Genomic DNA, 15,483 nt, shown 5'->3' with positions numbered 1-15,483 from the left:
TTATTTGCATATGTACAGTGATCATAATTGTTTTTCTATTATTAACAATCAGAACTGCTTTCTTTATTGGTGCACAAAGTGTCCCCCTATCAGTACACCCACTGGATAACGAACGTCAGGGGCCTACAAGAGCACCCAGACCCTATATAGTAATTCCAGTTCCAAGAAAAGCTAATGATGAAGCAAATGTCTTAAATTTGAATGTAATTAGCAGCGATACGTATACACATGAGGTGATGAATGAGAGAAAAAGCTGGAGACAGGGTCAGCACGGAATGAATGATAATGTAGCACTGGCCACGGCACGCACACACACACAGAATGCACGCAAACAAGGGCAAGTGTCAATGGCTACAAGGCCTCCAACGAAGGCAGCAGAGAAGGAGAGACTGCCTGCCGAACTTTCAATTCCAGAGAATAGTGGAGATAACCAAGAAAAGCCAAGTGAAATGCCAAAGAAGTGGCCACAAAAGAACTCACAGAGAAGACCCACATGAAATAGAGTATTTGTTCCCATTCATAGTCCAAGCAAAGAAACTAGACGAGGAGCTGAAAAACAGAACTAAAGAAACTATAACTGCAAGCACACCTGCTCCAACGAAAGTAACAAGCTGCAGGCCTACAACACAGCCACAAGTTGGGAGGTTGATGAACCAATAGTGGTTACGGGAAGTTTATGGCAGACTGCAAAAGGGAAGGAAAGGAAGCACAAATCCTCCCCCTACTACAGCAATGCAGTCGAGGCAGCCTGCTCCATCGAGATACCCGAAGTGGAAAAGCAGCACAGATGCACTACAGAAGAACGCTGAGAATCAAGAGAAGCCTGCATGAAGATAACAATAAACTTAATGACTACCTGGACAGCATAGCCCATCTCGGAAACAACATATGGTATCAACACATGAAGGAAGTAGGACGAAGGCAGTCAGAAGGAGAATGCTTCGTCTGTGCACTCCTACCATACAGCATGGGAAAGTCCAAGATCTTTGTGGCTGTAGAAATTGATGTCCCTACAGCACACTGTATGTCGCATGTAGCAATGTGCAACACCAGAGGACAATTTATGGGAAGAGATGCCTCGTTGATATGGGCCAACGAAAAGGATTACCCGGATGAAGATGGCTACATCTAGGACATTAAAACAAGAAACCAAGCACACACCAGAAATCATGTGATCAGGTACGAGAACCCTGGCGTCAAAGGATCTAGGATAAGATGGGAAATAAACCCAAGACTGAACGTTCAAGGGAAAACTGCAGAGGAGGCTCACATCTGGAAGAACAGAGGCCAAATGCAGATCTGGGGGAAAGTGGTCTCCCCAGATGGATGGGAAGATGGAGTAGTAATCTGCAGAGCGTGATGGTCCTTGGCGCATGCAAGGAAGCAATAGAGAATTCACAGAGGTTATGCAAACCTCTGTGGCCAAAGCTAGTAAAGTTGCTAACATGGGTCGAAGATAGAGGGGGACCCCTACAGATAGTGCCACTGGAGAGCCCGAAACTATGCTTCAGAAACACTGGCACAAGGAAGATGGGAGAGAATCAAAACTGCGGACGAATCTTTGAAGCTCCGGGAATGACACAAGGAACCACAGTTGTTATGGACCATTACTGGGCGTGTGGATCCAAGGCATAGATAAGGCCGCCGGAAAACTGGGGAGGCATATGCACACTAGTGAACGTCCACGTTCCCGCACTAGTGATCCCTAAGAATGACCTGAAGTTGGACAGTTTCCCGAAAACAGATGCTCATCTAAGAAGAAGAAGATCTGTGGAACTGATGTCCAGGATGAAGAGGGAAAATTACTTTTCTCCCAACTCATAAGAGGCATTCCATGCAATCCCATATGAACATAGGCTGTTCAGCCTCACCTCAACAGTATTCACAACACTACTCCTGCCCCACATCCAAGTTGGAGTGAATGCTAAATGGTTACAGATAACCAGATGGGAGTTATTGCAGACACACAATACCACTATAAAAGGATTCAACGCGATCAAAGAAGAGCTCAGAACAATCAGACTGATGACCCTCCAAAACAGGTATGAATGAAGGTGTTTGTGCAAAAATCGGAGAATCATATTGCAGATTCGTACCATCACACGATGAAGAAAATGGAACCCTAACAGAGGCTATAAGCATGCTGACAAGCCTGAAAAACCAGATGATCGATGAAAGTGACGAAGTAGACGATGACAGCTGGTTTGGAGACCTATTCTCATGGGTCCCACAATGGATGGCAGATATATTTCAGTTTCTGGGAGCTCTACTAGCAATGGTATTGCTAGGATTCTGTGTTATCAAAATAATCATGACACAGTGCCAGAAAACTGCGAAGAAAACCATAGGGATGAAAATAATGGTTGATGTCGAACCAGGATGGAAGCCCAGAGACCTGACTGATGAAGAAATAAGAGACTTTGTGAAGGCCAGCGAATTTGCGCCAGAGGGAACAAAGTTCACATACCCTAAGAAACAAAGAAGGTATGAAGGAACATGGATCTACTGCAGCCCAAAATGGACAATGTCAGCTAATGACATGGAACAAAGATGAACATGTGAAGACAGCAGGGAGTTTGAAGGGAGTGATAAAAATATGGACTACCAACGCAGAGGACGATGAGCATAACACTGAAGAAGCAAAAGAAATGAATGCAAAGGAGGTTGCAGAAGTGGTCGATGAACCGACCAGAGTAAAGGAGGTCCCAGACATGGCCTGCACCCTTTCCCCTCATTTCGAGGTACCAGGAACGCGCTTGCCAAGGTATGTGACGTATGAAGAGCAAATGAACCTTCAAAGAGCTGCAGTGGGACTCTGCCCAGGATATATCAGAAGATCCATACCGGTTGAGGCACCCATAACCAGACAACCCTGGGCAGCACAGTACCCTATCAGATAGCCATTCCAGCCGCTGATACGAAATGAGGAGTACCTACACATAGTCCACGAAGAGACCCCAAAAGCCTTAAGGGAAGGCCAGTGGAAATGACACAAGGGCCTGAACAGATTCGAGAATGAACAAGAGCAGCTATCGAAGATAATGTGCCAGTGCGAGTAACTACGAAATTGAATGGAATAGGCACAGAGAGGAGACAATGTTACAACGTGAGGAAACAGTGTTACGAGACAAGATGGAAGCAACCATCCTGTTAAACGTGTGTAAATAGGCTTGAAACGCAAGATGCTAAGAAATCGATATTGCTTGCAATGCTTAGTAGAAGATAGAGCGGCAAGCGCCAACCGTATATCTACCTCAATAAGGCACATTATACAAGTGCAACTCCATTTTGTAAAAGCAGAAAGTTACCGAGGCGGCCAGAGGTGTGCCAGGCCAAGTTTCGAAACCCAGCCAAAGGCAAGAGAAGGAACCGAATCGAAACTCAACAAAGAGCGGATCATGCCTAAGAAATCGAGGTCAACCGGAGAAGGGGAGGAGAGCGTCAGCTCACAAGACTCCAACTTCAGAGCATACCAGCCTGCCTCATGAAGATCAAGATAAGGGGGCCCATGCAGGTGGCTAGGCCGACACAGAATTAAATGCACTAAAAGCTGGAAACTGAAGCAGATTCATGGTGAACTAACACGTGACCAGCCAGGCGCGAAGAAGTACCATCGCCTGATGTCATCCAGGACCCGAGGATGCCATAACTTTTCCTGATAAGAGGCTACAGTTTCGAGGTCATCCTTAGCCAACTAATTGACACGTCGCCCTAAAACACTGATTGATGGAAGGGAGGCAGGGTGAAACTTGGGACACCAGGCACAGGGGTGTCCATTATGCATGCTGCTAATTAAAAGTGGAAATTTATTTCTAGGGGTGTAACCTGCCCAATCACAATGGGCCAAGTTATCTTAAGTCCTATAGATATTGTAACCAATAGGATGTCGTAGTTGTAGTGACGTCTATCACGCGTGATGTAGAGGGATGGGTGTAGACGCCCACCCGATAAGAGTCATCCAATCCGTATGCCCTATTATCATATACAGATATAACACCTATACTTAAGTTACCTTTCCTAACCAATTATATTGCATGTCGAGTTTTAGACGTCAATGTGTCAGGTACTGTCAGGTTGGAGCGACATATTCTTTTACATACAGTGTCATATACTCATTTACATTGGGTCAGGGGAGACACATATTTAGTATAGAAAGGTTTTGGGAAGTTATTATGGGTTATATTTTTAAACAGCCAATTTTGCCCTTAACCTTCATTGCAGTCTATGGAAAATGCCCCAAGCCAAGATGGAGGTTCTCAGTCTAAATTCTAATTGGCTGGAGATTGTTTATAGGGAGGACAGTGAACATTCTAAACTGCCTTTCATCGTCTTTGCCCAGCTGAGAGGTTGTGTGCTTTGCTGCTCCTGCTTAACTTGTTCAAGGGTGTCAAGTTTCAAGCAGTCGAGCGGCATCTTTGAAAATATAACAGGAGTCGTGTATGGAGTTTGGTGGAGACACAGGACAGGAGTGAGAAATTTCTAATTTTCTGAGAAAAGAAGTTTTCAAGTCTCAATCACAAGATAAGTGACTTTCCATGTTTTGATGAACTTAGTAAAAAGGTTATATCAATTTAAAAGGATTGAAATCCCAAATCTGTATCTAAAAACTGAAGCGCGTACGTTTGTTTTCTTTCCTACGTATCATTTCAAACTAGCGCGTGATTTTTTTCCCGTTACCTTGAGCCTGCGCGTGTGACTCTGCGCGTGAGAGTGAAGCGTGAGCGTGAACTTTGGACTCGAGTTTACTGTTCATATACGCGAGGGTTTTTTCTATGTAAGTTCGCGTGTGTGTTATATTACGCGTTTCGTATCTGCGCGTGCGCAAGAACAAATCTATGTGGAGCTTTCGCGTGAGCTCTCATAAGTGTCACGTGATAAAATAAAAGCGCGTGTGCTTTTTTCCCGCGATTTGGTTTTTGCGCATATGCGTATTTTTCCGTGGGTTGGACTTTAGCGCGAGTGAGTTTTACTCGCGTCTTGGACTTTAGCGCGTGTGAGTCTTACCCGCTATTTGGATTTTCAGCGCGTGTGCGTATTTCCCGCGGCTTGGATTAAAGCGCGTGTGTTTTATCCTGCGATTTGGATTTTCAGCGCGTATGCGTTTTACCCGCGGTTTGGATTTTAGCGCGTGTGCTAGATTTTCCACGTGAAGATTTCATCGCAAGTTTAAAATTCGTTCCGGAGTAAAAGACACTCTAAAAAGAAAATATAAAAATAAATACAAGAACTTAAAAGAACTTCCTTAAACTTATTTGAAGAACTTTAGACCTTGTTCAAGAATCTTGAGGTTGAGAAGACGAACTACAAAGTTAAATATTACATTCATGGACCTGCTAAAAAGGCTGAATGATCTTTAAGATTCTGGTCAACAAGTAAGGAAGTCTTGTCTGCTTATCACTTCTCTGGGCATACTGAAGAGAAGTACCAGGTATGGTTTTTTGACTATTTTGGTAAAGGATATAGAGTTTTAAGGTTAGTATAGTAACCCATTGAGTAATGAGGTGTATTACATGTTTATGTTTTAACTACAGGTGAAGAACCAGCGAGTTGATAGCTTCCAGCCTGGTGTTTGTTTATTTGTCCCTTCCCCCTTTCCCCTGGAAGTGAGGTAAACAGAGCGGTTATATATATTATCAACTCAGAGTGCCACATTTTGGGTGGATTGTCGGAGGTTCAGCAGCTTCCGCAGACACCAGGATCTCAGCCTGACAGAATGAAAGGCCTATAAAAAAAGTGTCTGCCCAAGCTGTCATGAACCCCGACGAGACAGCCATGGAGGCATTGGGAGTAATGGTTAGGGAAATGAGAGAAGAGTTACGGGTGGCTCATCAGGAATATTCAAGTCTTTGTCAAAGAATGGATCAAGAAGTTGAAGTTTCGGAAGGTGCAGGAAACCCACCTGAGTTGGTGAGAGTAGGAGAAGAACAAGAACCTAGACTTCCCAGAGGGGCAATGGAAGGTTTAGGAACTTTAGTTATGCCTGTTCCTTTGGCCGCTCCCGAACGTTTTTTAGGAGATTCAAGAAAGTTTCAAATTTTTCAGACTCAGTGTGAATTGCATTTTTTAAGTCGTCCAGAGTTGTTTTCCACAGATGCTTCAAAGGTAACATTCACCTTATCATATTTATCTGGAGAAGCTTCTGCGTGGGGAAGTCTTTTGGTGAGTCAAAAGAGTTTGGCTTTGAATAATTATTCCCTTTTCCAGACCAAATTTAAGAAAATGTTTGATAAGAGACAGTTATCTTTAGAGGTTGATGGAGAATTACTGGAACTGCGCCAGGGAGGAAAGGAGTTGATTTCTTATATCACTCAATTTAGAACTTTAATTTTAGAAAGTAAATGGCCAAAGGAGAAGAGGGCTTCCTTATTTTATAGGGGCTTAAAGGATGAGTTAAAAGATGCTCTGGCTGGAGTTTTGGAGCGACCAAATACTTTAGATGCCTTAATTGATTTGGTAGTTCAGTTGGATTTTCGTTTAACAGAAAGACGTTTAGAGCGTATACGTTCTCAGGGAGAGGTTAGGTTTCCAGGAAGAATGGAGAGGCCTAAAGTTGAGGTGGTGAACAGAGAAGTGAAGTCAAAGATAATTGACCAGCAGAGCCGGGTGAGAGGTCCGTTGTCCAAGGAAGAAAAGGCAAGAAGAAGGGAGAATAATTTGTGCTTATACTGTGGTAGGAGTGGCCATTTTCTTGAAAACTGTCCTTTTACCTCCAAGAAGATCTCCAAATCTTCAGGCAGAGTACAACAAGTGGCTAACACAATACAGACAGCGGTTCCTCACATAACTGTGAATGTATCCTTGATGTTTGAAAAAGTAATTTTAGGTTCTGGGCCAATTATTATTGATTCAGGAGCTACGGGTAATTTCATGGATAGGGGATTGGCAAAAACTCTAGGTGTTCCTTTAGTTGCAAAGAAAGAAATGGAGCAGGTCAGGGCAGTTGATGGGACATCTCTTTCTTCAGGTCCAATCACTTATAATACAGAGTTACTTGAGATGGAGATGACTGGAGGTCATAAAGAAAATATCTCTTTTGAGTTAATTGACGCGCCAATCTTGAAAATTATTTTGGGCATGGCCTGGCTTACACTTCATAATCCCAGAATTGATTGGAGTGCATGAATTATATCCTTAGAATCAACCTTTTGTCTGGAACATTGTTTTTCAGGAAAATCTTTTGAAGAGAAAGAAAAAGTTGTGAATTCCGTTTCATTTTCGCTTGCAGAAAGAGGGGCTATAGGTTTTGACGTTGGAGCAGTTGTGGGTGAACTTCCAACTTGTTATCAGGATTTTTGGGATGTATTTGATGAAAAGGAAGCTGGAGAGTTGCCTCCTCATAGACCTTTTGACTGCAAGATAGAGTTGGAGCCTGGAGCTATTTTACCTAGCAGTAGGGTTTATGCCTTGACAGAAAAAGAGAATGATTATTTGAAAGAATATTTAAAGGAAAATTTGGCTAAGGGATTTATTCGGCACTCTCAATCGCCGGCAGCCTCACCATTGTTCTTTGTGCCTAAAGCTGATGGTTCTCTCAGAACTTGTATAGATTACAGGGCGGTAAATAGAATGACAGTGGAAAATCGGTATCCTCTCCCTCTCATTTCAGAAATGTTAAATCAAATCCAAGGTGCTACCATATTTTCTAAGTTGGATTTACGTGGAGCTTATCATCTTGTAAGGGTCCAAGAGGGGGATGAGTGGAAGACGGCATTTAAGACCAGATTTGGCCTGTACGAGTACCAAGTGATGCCTTTCGGTCTTTGCAATGCCCCAGCGGATTTTCAATTTTTTATCGATGAGGTTCTTCGGGAATTTCTTGATGTTTTTGATATCGTCTATATTGACGACATTTTGATTTTTTTCCCAGAATTTGGAGAAACACAAAATTCACGGTCGACAGGTCTTAAGAAAATTAAGAGAGAATAATCTTTACGTTAAATTGGAGAAGAGTCAGTTCCATACGGATTCGGTAGAATTTTTAGGATTTGTGATCACTCCTTGTGGCCTGGAAATGAATCCAAAAAAGGTGGAAGCGGTTCGTGATTGGCCTACTCCAACTAAGGTGAAGGAGATCAAGAGCTTTTTGGGATTTGCCAATTTTTACCGAAGATTCATTGAAGGCTTCTCCAGTTTAGTAGCTCCAATTACTCAACTTTTAAAAAAAGGAGTTCCATTTGTTTGGGAAGCTAAGGCTGATGAGGCTTTTCAAATTTTGAAGGAGAAATTCATTACCTCTCCTATCTTGATTCATCCTGATACTTCCAAACCATTTTTTGTAGAGGCTGATGCTTCCAATGTGGCAATGGGAGCAGTGTTGTCTCAGAGGCATAATGTTACAGGACAATTGCATCCAGTGGCCTACTTTTCTAAGAGATTTTCACCTGTGGAAGAAAATTACACCATTTCAGACCGAGAGCTTCTTGCTATCAAAGCAGCATTTGAAGAATGGCGACATTTTTTAAAAGGAGCACGTCACACTGTGACAGTATTAACTGACCACCGAAATTTACTTTTTTTGAAGACAGCAAAAACTCTGACCCCTCGACAATTTAGGTGGTCCTTATTTTTTGCGGATTATGACTTTATAGTTACTTTTAAGCCAGGTAATCAAAATAAAAAAGCAGATGCTCTGTCACGGCAGTTTCCAGAAAGTGAGGTGAAGTCGGTCTGTGAGCCTCTTCCATTGATCGATCCAGAACGTTTTGTTCTTGCTGGGATTGAAAAGGAGAACGAAATCTTCAAGAAAGTACGGGAATCCATTTCTGAGACACAACTTGAAGATTGGGTTTGTTTGGATACAGCTCGCAAAATTAAAGATGGTTTACCTTATTTAGATGACAGACTCTATTTACCATCAATTGAACTTAGAGAAAAAATGTTGAAGGAGTGTCACAAATCAGTTTTGGCAGGACATCCAGGGTATCGGAAGACTCTTGAGTTGGTCAGAAGAAATTTTTGGTGGGAAAGAATTCGACAAGATACCCTTAATTTTGTTAAGACCTGTGAAGTTTGTGCTACATCTAAGAATCTCATCGGAAAGCCTTCTGGGTTATTTCTAGCCGTTACCACTTCCACCGCGGCCTTGGTACTCAGTGTCCTTAGATTTAATTACGGATCTTCCCCAAGATAAAGGGTGTACATCGGTATTGGTTGTAGTTGATTTACTCACTAAAGAAGCACATTTCATTCCAATGAAGGGAGAGGTTACCGCTGATAGTTTAGCTCACAGTTTCTTGCAAGAAGTGGTAAGATTACATGGAATTCCCAGTCAGGTCATCTCAGATAGAGGGTCTCAATTTATTTCTAAGTTTTGGAGAGCTTTTTGTAAGAGATTGGGAGTTGAGGTATGTCTATCATCAGGTTACCACCCCGAAACCAATGGGCAGGTAGAAAGGATAAATCAGGAGTTGGAAAAATATTTGAGGTGTTATCTGCAGACAGGTGTAGAGTGGGTAGATTTGTTGTGGGTTGCAGAATTCGCATATAACAACTGTAGTAAGGATGCCACCTCTATGTCTCCGTTTTATTTGGGACAAGGTTTTCATCCTCGTTTTCTTAGTATTGAGATCAATAATGATTCAGGAAACCCAGAAGTCAAAAGGAGACTAGAAGTCATGAAAAGAAACTTGGAAAAGGCAAAAGGGGTGTTGGTGGAGAGTAAACAAAAATACAAAGGGTTTGCTGACCGTAAAAGAAAGATTAGTCCTCAATATAGTGAGGGAGATTTGGTGTGGTTATCAACCAAGTTTTTGAGAATTAAAAGAAGAAATAAGTTTTGTCCTCGTTTCGTAGGACCGTTTGTTGTCGAAAAGGTGATTAATCCAGTGGCTGTTCGTCTTAGATTACCCAGACATATGAAAACTCATCCAACTTTCCATGTTAGTTTATTAAAACCTGTAGTTAAAGGAACTAGATTGACACCTACTCCTTCAGCAGTTGTGATTGAGGAAGATGCTTCAGAAGAATTTCTGGTTAAGAGAATTCTGGACTCTAGAAGAGTAAGAGGAAAGCTACAGTCAGGGTAATTCATAGAATTTCGCAGAAAAGTGTCGCAAGCGGCTGGCGCAGAGTGTCCGCGTGCGATTGTCTGCGCCAGGCACGTGCGCTAAAACCGATTTCCGCGCACAGCGTATTCATGGATTTTAGGCTCCCAAACCAGCCGTGGCGCAGAGAATCGCAGCAACCCTGCAGCAGCGCCAGTAACACCCCCAAGAACGCCCTCGCGCAAGGAAAAGCCATCAAAATCGCTAAATCATCGCAAAGGGCTGCGCTAACCCTGGACCAGTTCACCGGGCTGGCAAACAGCAAACGCCAAACGGGGAACGTGTATTTCAGGGGTGCGCGGGAAGTTCCACACGCATTTGGCCCCGTGCAAGCAGGGTACGTGTATTCCATGGGTGCGCGGGAAGTTCCACACGCGATTTCAGCAGGGTACGTGTATTCCAGGAGTGCGCGGGAAGTTCCACACGCGATTTCAGCAGGGTACGTGTATTTCAGGGGTGCGCGGGAAGTTCCACACGCGATTTCAGCAGGGTACGTGTATTCCAGGGGTGCGCGGGAAGTTCCACACGCGATTGGGCCAGTGTACGTGTATTCCAGGGGTGCGCGGGAAGTTCCACACGCAATTCCAGCAGGGTACGTGTATTTCAGGGGTGCGCGGGAAGTTCCACACGCGATTGGCCCAGTGCGAGCAGGGTACGTGTATTCCATGGGTGCGCGGGAAGTTCCACACGCGATTCCAGCAGGGTACGTGTATTTCAGGGGTGCGCGGGAAGTTCCAAACGCGATTTCAGCAGGGTACGTGTATTTCAGGGGTGCGCGGGAAGTTCCACACGCGATTGGCCCAGTGCGAGCAGGGTACGTGTATTCCATGGGTGCGCGGGAAGTTCCACATGCGATTTCAGCAGGGTACGTGTATTTCAGGGGTGCGCGGGAAGTTCCACACGCGATTTCAGCAGGGTATGTGTATTTCAGGGGTTCTGGGGAGTACTACACGTGAATTGGCCGTGTGGGTCCTCCCAGGTGTACGCTCCACAACCTCCACGGCCCCTGCAGGCAGCCCACACCACGGGGGACTACCCTGCACCCCTGCTCATGTCCCGCAGGCAGCCCATCCACCATGGGCATGCCCCCCAGCCAACCCACATGTCACCTTGCACTACTGATCAACAATGCATGTCTCCCACCACCCCCACCCCCCAGCAGTGCAGGGGCAGCCTCCACCAGGCCCCCACTCATGTCTCCCACCACCCCCACCCCCCAGCCACCAGGGGCACCCTCCACCAGGCCCCCACTCATGTCTCCCACCACCCCCACCCCCCAGCAGTGCAGGGGCACCCTCCACCAGGCCCACACTCATGTCTCCCACCACCCCCACCCCCAGCAGTGCAGGGGCACCCTCCACCAGGCCCCCACTCATGTCTCCCACCACCCCCAGCAGTGCAGGGGCACCCTCCACCAGGCCCCCACTCATGACTCCCACCACCCCCACCCCCCAGCAGTGCAGGGGCAGCCTCCACCAGGCCCCCACTCATGTCTCCCACCACCCCCACCCCCCAGCAGTGCAGGGGCATCCTCCACCAGGCCCCCACTCATGTCTCCCACCACCCCCACCACCCAGCCACCAGGGGCACCCTCCACCAGGCCCCCACCCATGTCTCCCACCACCCCCACCCCCCAGCAGTGCAGGGGCACCCTCCACCAGGCCCCCACTCATGTCTCCCACCATCCCCACCCCCCAGCAGTGCAGGGGCAGCCTCCACCAGGCCCCCACTCATGTCTCCCACCACCCCCACCCCCCAGCCACCATGGGCAGCCTCCACCAGGTCCTCACAATCCCCAATCATGTGCGTTATGGTCAGCCTCCACAGCCAAAAAGCCCTACCAAGTAACCCATTCACCCACATGGAAATGGAAATTACATGTTACACCCCCAATGTTCATAAAGCTAATGAACCCATGTCCGTCACAAACAATGGTTGCAATTGAATGGGAAAACACCCAACATGACATGCATGAAACCAATGAGATGATACCACACAGTGAAGTATGAAAACAAAATTGTATTAAAAAAAATAAGAATGCAAAAGAAGTGAAACAAACTACAATGGCAATGAAAAAAAGATAAGCTGCATGTCCGTTTAAAAAAATAAAAACACCAAATCCTAATCCAAAAAAATGCTGTCCAAAGTCAAATGAAAAATAAAATCAATCCAATCAAGAACTATGTACAATACTTCCAAGGGTCCATGAGCCAAACTGAACAAAGCAAACCTACAAAAAACCCTAACTAAAATGCAACTATATACAAAAAGTGGAGCAGTGTCCGTCGACTCCAAATCATAAGAACAAACAAAGGAAACCTAAAACTAAAGAACTATATACAAAGGCGGCGGGCAAGTCCAGCGGCTCATTCCGTGGTGTTCCGGGCCAGGGCACCATCGAACTCCTGTTCGATGTCCCGGAGGCGGTCCTGTTCCATGGCCCCGAGGGTCCGCAGGGACGACGCCGTGTCCTCCTCCAACCCCCTGCGGATTGCCTCGAGGCACTCGGCCCGCCTCAGGGCCCTCCGCATGGAGTTCTCCGCCCTGACCATTGTGAGCCGCGCCTCTTCCGCCCGCCGCCGCTCCGCATCTATGGCGTGGCCCAACCGCTGCCACACGGAAGACACTCTCTGTCCTGGGTCCTCCTGCCCTCCGGCCGATGCCTGCCCCTCCGATGTCGAAGGCCCCGAGCCTTCATGGCTCCCACCATGTTGCTGCTGCTGCTCTGCCTCTGCCCGTGCACTGCCTCCTGCTGCCTGCACATCCTCCGCCGGCTGGGGTGCAGTCGTAGATGTGGCCACCCCTGCTGGACGTCCGACTCCCGACTGTGGCAGGGATGCCTCCTCCACCAGCCTGGCCGCACCGTCAGAGGCAGCTCCACAGGGCACCCAGGTGACTGATGGGTGGGAAGATGACACAGAGGACGACTGGCGGGTAGGGGGTCCAATTGAAGAGGGGGTCGGAGCAAGCCCCATCAGACGGAGGAATCCAGCCTGGGTGACCTGTCCCAGCAGGCTGACGTGGTCAACGAGCCATTCGAGATGACGTGCAGTCTCTCCATGAAAAGACTGCAGGTCACCTCGCATGGCCCGTTGACGCAACGCCACACCAGCCAGGACAGGCTCAACCCGGACCTGGATAGCCACGTCCGCAGGCAGAGGAAGGCCAGTTGATGTCAGCTCATCTCCTCCCTGAAAACGGGTCTGGACATAGGCATCCCTGCTGGTGCAAGATGATGCAGGGACAGGATCGGGGACAGGATTGCACACAGGCACCTCCGCGGTGGCCTGTGCTGCCTCCTGTCCCTGGTCCTGCACTGCACCACTAGCACCAGTGGGATCCCCACCTCCAGACCCCGTCTCTGGTGCTTGCACGGCCTCCTCCTCCACCAAACCCCCCACCAACCTGGATGACTCTGTGCCATCTTCCCCTGTAGGGCCCTGTGGGGTCCCAGCTGCCCCTTCTGCTGCCGAGGAGTCCAACTCCAACCTCCGCCTCTTGGACCTCCCCACGGCAGCTGCGGCCTGGGACGCGGCACTGGCTCCTCACTCCCCGACGAGATGACAACATGGGAGGGGAGCCGGGCCTTGCGTCTCCGGCTGGCGGTGGGATCCCCGCCGCTGTGCTCCACAGCACCTTCTCCGCCCTCTTCATCAGTTGACGCTGCAGACAGGGAGAAACAAAACACAGGCATCAGGGCACTGTACAATGGACACATACACACATGACAGTTGCACATGAGTGGCATTGGCAAACCTCAGACATGTCATCACAATCCCCAACAAACATGTCATTACAACTCGCACACATGAGCCATACCACAGCCATATTGCAACTGCCACCACCATCCCTACACATACAACAGCATGAGCAGCCAAAGGTGAGCCCGACATCACATGCAACACAGGAAGTGCACCACACATGTACACACACCACCACACTTGCATGCATGTGTACACCTCTGCCAAGTGTCGCACTGTTCAGACGGGCATCCATGTCACATCTGCCAATCAGGCTTCCACATACCGCTGTCACATGCATCCATGTTGCATCACTGTTGCACCCTTGTCAAATACACACACATGCACATGTACACAGTGCTGATACATGCAGCCGAAAACAACATACATGCGTGACATCACGGACATGTCTACTTACATACACATTCATCCAAACATGTGTGCCCACACAACTGCATTTGGCATGCAAGCCTACACACACAAGCACCATCCATGTCTCACACATTACAGCCCTCGCATGTGTCAGCCCCACGGCCCTGTACACCCCCAGCCATTCTCGACCCCATACAAACAGATGTGCAACCTGCACACTACCGAATAATCACCACACACACTGCTCACAATCAGGATGCATGTACACTCACCGCTCGACTCCAGACGGGTCTGCTTCTCTAGGACCTGGACGTGGAGCGCTGGGGATATGCGTTCCAGGACCCTCATCTGTTCTTCCGACAAGTGGCCCCTGCGCCCCTTGGCATCCGCTGCCTTCAAGAGGCGCCGGGCCTTGTTCAGGGTCCTGGACCTGATGTCCCCCCAGCGCTTCCTGACATGTTGTAAGTCGCGGACTGCCACCCCCTCCGCGTTGATGGCAGTCACGATGTCAGTCCAGATCCGAGTCCGTCCTTCCTTGTCGGCGCGGGAACTTCCGAAGAGGGCATCATACTGCCCCAGGACTTGCTCCACCAGGACACCAACTTCGGAGGCACTGAAGCTGGTGCCCCTCTGCCTCTCTGGCCGGGGGTTGTCAGTGATCACAGATGGTGTTTGCCCCGACATGACAACCCCAGAGGCAGGAGTGGGTGGGCAACTGGGTCCTGGGGCTGGGCTGTGGAGCGATGGAATCCCAGTCGGGAGTCTTCGGTTCCAGCAGAGGTGGTCAAAGCAACAGCACCCCTGGCTGATGTGCAGGCAGCAAATGGCAGTGCACGTGGGCAGCAGGCAGTCAGGCAGCAGCAGATGACAGGTGGGAGCGTGCTCTGGGCTCTGGGGGGCAGTAGTTCGGCCTTCTGGGCAGGAGCGTGGTCTTCCGTGTGCATACGCGTGGCCAGCTTGATACAGAGTGATTTGGCACGTGAAAAATCTGCACGTCAGCGTGTAATTCGAGGAAAGGCCCTTAGCGCGTAAGCGCGTCTGCACGCATACGCATTTTCATTGGACAGAAGGCCCCTGAAGCGCAAGCGCCCCTGTGACGTGACGCTTACAGACGTGCATGCGCATTTCAGCGCGCGTGAAAAAATGCACGTCCGCGTGTAATACGAGGAAAGGGCCATGCGCGTATGCACGGCAGCACGCATATGCGATGTCATTGGACCAAAGGCCCTTAGCGCGTAAAGGCGTCGCCAGCGTATGCGCGTCTATGAAGTCACGTGCACGTTGAATTGGGCACACGTTTGAAAATGTTGCGTGTTAAAAAAATGAAA

Source organism: Ambystoma mexicanum, chromosome 11 (assembly GCF_040938575.1).
Source record: "Ambystoma mexicanum isolate Mex_15411 chromosome 11, UKY_AmexF1_1, whole genome shotgun sequence".
Lineage (NCBI taxonomy): Eukaryota > Metazoa > Chordata > Amphibia > Caudata > Ambystomatidae > Ambystoma > Ambystoma mexicanum.
This window is presented reverse-complemented; position numbering follows the sequence as displayed.